The sequence below is a fragment of the Melozone crissalis genome, unplaced genomic scaffold (assembly GCF_028551555.1).
Source record: "Melozone crissalis strain CALT ecotype California unplaced genomic scaffold, PUWL_Pcris_2 ptg000271l_1, whole genome shotgun sequence".
Lineage (NCBI taxonomy): Eukaryota > Metazoa > Chordata > Aves > Passeriformes > Passerellidae > Melozone > Melozone crissalis.
In genome coordinates this window covers 282,501-287,500 of record NW_026536025.1, presented here as the reverse complement: position 1 = coordinate 287,500, position 5,000 = coordinate 282,501, and positions in this window count along the sequence as shown.

Below are 5,000 nucleotides of genomic sequence, written 5' to 3'. Positions count from 1 at the left end.
CCGTCACACAGCTGGGGTCGGTAAAGACGCCACCCCCCGGCAGCGGGAGGGGCGACACCTCGCCCGCAACGGGAAGCGAACTGGAAAGGAGACCGCCCTGCCCGAGCACCGGACCCCCCCCGCCGTGACTTCCCCGCGACAGAGAAGCCCCGGAGGGAGAGCCGGCCCGCCGGGGGCCCTCTCCGACGCCACCCGAAAAGCCTCATCGATCGGGCGCGCGGCCAAGGAAGGAACCGCGCCAACAGCGACAAGGGCCCCACGGCCACGGTCCTGGGACAACGGCGACGGCCGCCCAGCCCCGCCTGCGGAGCGCTCGCGGCAGAGGAGGAGCGCGGGGGGTGCCGCCACCCGCCCGCCCGGCCCGCGGGCGCCAACGGCTTTTCCCTTTCGGCTAGGCAACGGCAGGACTGGGACTGGGCTGGCCCGCCAGGCCGGGGGGACTCGGCTTCCCCTTCCGGCCCGGGGGAACCCGGCCGAGCGTGCGAGAAAAAGTGCCACCGGACCGCGCCACCGGCGGCCGGCTCTCCCTTCCCGGAAAAAAGCAGCCGGGGGGAACGGCACCACCAAAAAGGCACATGGAGACGCGTTCGCGGCGACCCGTGCTAGCCACGGGGGCCGCGGGCCCGGGACGCCGGGGACCCGGGGGGCGAGTTACGAGCCTCACTCCCCCACGGACCCGCCGGCATCCCGCTCGCTCCCTTCTCTCTCGCCGCCGTCGCTTTTCGCGTGGCCCGCGCGCCCCTTCGGTCGCAACGCCTCTCGGTGCCGCGGCTTAGGGCCGCCGGAGAAAAACTAGAAAGATCCGCGGAGGCCGGGCGGGCGCCCCCACTCTGCCCGCACGCCTAAGCCGCGGAGAAAACGACGGACCCCCGCCCGGCAACCCAGCCCGCCCGGCAGAAGCGGCTCGGTCGATGCGGCCACGACCGAGGTGGGCGAGGCGCCGCCGCCTCGCCCGGGACAAGTCCGGGGGGCTCTCTCCATCGGGTGCCGGGCCCGTCAACTCCGAAAAGAAAAACTTTGCCCGCCGACGCGGGTCCCCGGCTTAAGGCCGAGGAAGGGGGACGGCTTCAACGACGCGGCCCGGGGACGGGGCGCCCCGACCCCGGGCTCCGCCGCTTCACCGGGCGGGCCGGCCCGCCGCCGAGGTTCCGACCGACAGCCCAAAACAGTGCCCGCCGAGTGGGCCCCGGCTTAAGGCCAGGCACAAAAGGGACGAGGCGCCGCCGCCTCGCCCGCCACCGCTGCCCAGGGGGGGGCCGCCCCCCCCCTTGCGAATCGGCCGGCAGAAGCGGGACACGCTCGCAGCTTTTCTCTCTCCCTCTCTCTCTCCGCCTCGCCTCGGCCGCCGAGCGGCTCTCTCGGGGATTCCGCCCCCCCTCAATTTCGCAGCCCTTCTCTCTCGGCCTCTGTCGGGGGGGATTCCGCCTCCTGCCGTCGCAGCCCTTCTCTCCCGGCCGGGAGCCCCCCCTCCTGTCGCGGCCCCTCTCTCTCGGCCTCTCGGGGGGCAATTCCGCCGTCTGTCGCAGCCCTTCTCTCTCGCGGCCTCCCTTTCTCACTGTACCAACTTCCTCGGGGAAAGACGGGAGCCGGGACGGAGCCACACAGACTCGTCCCGGCTAGGCGGCACTTGCTCTGCCCTGCCGACCGCACGAGCGCGGCCGCTCCACACCGCCTTACACGCAGGCACGGGGTGAAACCAACCTGCGGGGATGCGGCCCGTCACCTCGCTCCCATAATACGGACAGATGAGTCCAAAGCCGCCCAGGCCTCCAAGAGAACCAATGGAGCTCGACCGGGGAGGGGCGCCACCGCAGGCCGCCTCTTACGATGACGCAGCCGGAGGCGGCCGACAACAGCGACCCCTTGGTGAACTTCCGCAGCCGGCCGCGACAACAGGTCTACCCGGCACCCGCCGAAATTTGACTAAGTCCGGCCGGAGCGAGGTAGACCTGGTGTCCCCGGCCGGCGCCCGCCACCCGGGGGCAAGGACGACCCACGGCGGCCCCGGGGTCGGGGTAGACCTGGTGTCCCCGGCCGGAGCCGGGGTAGACCTGGTGTCCCCGGCCGGCCACGGGGGAGACCAGGTGTCCCCGGCCGGAGCCGGGGTAGACCTGGTGTCCCCGGCCGGAGCCGGGGGAGACCTGGTGTCCCCGGCCGGCCACGGGGGAGACCAGGTGTCCCCGGCCGGAGCCGGGGTAGACCTGGTGTCCCCGGCCGGAGCCGGGGGAGACCTGGTGTCCCCGGCCGGCCACGGGGGAGACCTGGTGTCCCCGGCCGGCCACGGGGGAGACCTGGTGTCCCCGGCCGGAGCCGGGGTAGACCTGATGTCCCGCCGGATCCGGGGTAGACCTGGTGTCCACGGCCGGAGCCGGGGTAGACCTGGTGTCCACGGCCGGACTTTGCTTTCTGCAGCCCAGTGCTCGGCGTAGACCTGACATCCCGGGTCCCGGGGTAGACCTTGTGTCCTGGGCTTCGGGGTAGACCTGGCGTCCCCTGGCTGAGGGTAGACCTGGTGTCTTTGCCGGACTTTGCTTTCTGCCGCCCACGGCTAAGGGTAGGACTTAGGGTTTCCCTGGGCCCAGGGGTAGACCTGGTGTCCTGGGCTTCGGGGTAGACCTGGTGTCCCAGGACCCGGGGTAGACCTGGTGTCCCCGGCCGGAGCCGGGGTAGACCTGGTGTCCCTTCACAGCCGCCCTCCTTCCGAGCGCCACGGCGAGCCGCGGCGGCGCCGGAGCCGGCTTGACCTGATGAGCCAGGACCGGCCCGGACCCGGGGTAGACCTCCCATCCCCCTGTCGTCGCCCGCCGCCCGGGTGCCTCACCGTCCCCATCGATCCCGGAGCCGGGCTAAGCTCACAGCCTCATAACACCCTGGAGCCAGACGGCTCCATCAGCCCCGTCCCGCACAATGAACCCCACCCCCCTTTCAAGATCCATAGATATTTTCGGGTTTTTTTTTGTTGGTCTTTTGGGATTTTGTGTTTTTGTTTTTTGTTTTGGTTTTTTTGGGGTTTTTTTGTTTTTTTTTGTTGTTTTTTTTTTTTTTTTTTTTTTTCTTTCTTTTTTTTTTTTTTTTTTTTTTTTTTTTTTTGGTGGGGTGTTTTGTTTTGTTTTTTTGGGGTTTTTTCTTTTTGGTTTTTTTGTTTTTTTTTTTTCTCTTTCTTTCTTTCTTTTTTTCTTTTTTTTTTTTTTTTTTTTTTTGTTTCGGCTCTGTTTGATGCTGAGTTTTGAGGCTGGTTTTTTTTGGGGGGGTCGGTGGTCTTGTGGTTTGGATTTGGGTAGAACGGCTCCTCTATTCGCTTGGAACGAGAAACTCATCCGGGAAAACAAACCAACAATAAAAATGGGCACATTTTATTTCTTTTCCTTTTGTATCCAGAGCACTCCCAGCCGAGCCGACGGGCAGCCCGTGCCCCGTGGTCTGCCTGCTGACACGCTGAACTGGCGAAACAGCGCCCCCACCGCCCCGCGCCCCCGCCCTGCCGCCCCCCCCCACGCCCTCCTGAGACCCTATACAGCCCGGCCCCCCTGGCCCCGATGCGGCGCGGCTCGCCCCGCCCCGCCCCGCCCCGCCCACCGGTAGAGGCGGCTGCCGCCGGCACCACCGCCAGCACGCAGGCGGCCACTTTCGGGCGGGCTCTTTCACGGTCCGCAGAGGTCTTCCGCCCTCGACGTGAGTCTAGGGGGCCGTGGGGGCTCGGTGCCGAGGCGCCCGGGGCCGGCACGAAGCCGCCGGCCCTTGGCCCTCGTCCGCACACAGACACAGATACAGCGCCACACCCACCGACCCCCCGCCAGTGCGCACGCTCACTCCCCAAGGTCATCCCTTCAGGCCACCTCACCGCCGCGCGTGCACACGCACGCGCGGACAACCATCCCCGCCCCCTCGCCGCCCCCCGCCACGCCTCCTGCCCCCGCCTCCCCGCCAGGGCCCGCCCGCCCGCCTGGCTGCCGGTCCGCGTGCACGCTCTCGCGTGCCCTCTCTCCCTGTCGCTGGCCCCGTCCCCGTCCCCGTCCCCGCGCCCGCCCCTGCCCCTGCCCCTGCCCCTGCCCCTGCCCTTGCCGTCTCTGTCGGAGCCGCGCACGCCCATCGGCGGTTGGGGGCGCCCCACCCTCTCGCATCAGCCTCCCCGGCGCCCCGCCCTCCCCCACCAGCCTCCCCGGCGCTGTCTGCATACTTTTCCCGCTTGCTAGGCACCGGTAGAGGAAGGCCGGCTAGGGACCACAGGTCTAGCCACGGGCTGGGCGGGCGTGGGCTAAGGCCGGCGGGGACCACAGGTCTAGCAAATGGGGCCAGGTGGCCGTAGGCCAAGGCCGGCCGGCGACACCAGGTCTACCCCGAGCCCTGGGACACCAGGTCTACCCCGGAGTCCGGGAGACCAGGTCTACCCCGTGGGCCTGGGACACCAGGTCTACCCGGTGGCCCGCGACACCGGGTCTACCACGTGGCCCTGGGACACCAGCTCTACCCCGAGGCCTGGGACACCAGATCTACCCCGAGCCCTGGGACACCAGGTCTACCCCGGAGTCCGGGAGACCAGGTCTACCCCGTGGCCCTGGGACACCGGGTCTACCCGGTGGCCCGCGACAACGGGCCTACCACGTGGCCCTGGGACACCAGGTCTACCCCGAGGCCTGGGACACCAGATCTACCCCGTGGCCCTGGGACACCAGGTCTACCCTCAGCCAGGGGACATCAGGTCTACCCCGTGGCCCTGGGACACCAGGTCTACCCCGCGGCCCGGGACACCAGGTCTACCCCGGGGTCCGGGACACCAGGTCTACCCCGTGGCCCTGGGACACCAGGTCTACCCTCAGCCAGGGGACATCAGGTCTACCCCGTGGCCCTGGGACACCAGGTCTGCCCCGCGGCCCGGGACACCAGGTCTACCCCGAGGCCCTGGGACACCAGGTCTACCCTCAGCCAGGGGACATCAGGTCTACCCCGTGGCCCTGGGACACCAGGTCTACCCCGCGGCCCGGGACACCAGGTCTACCCCG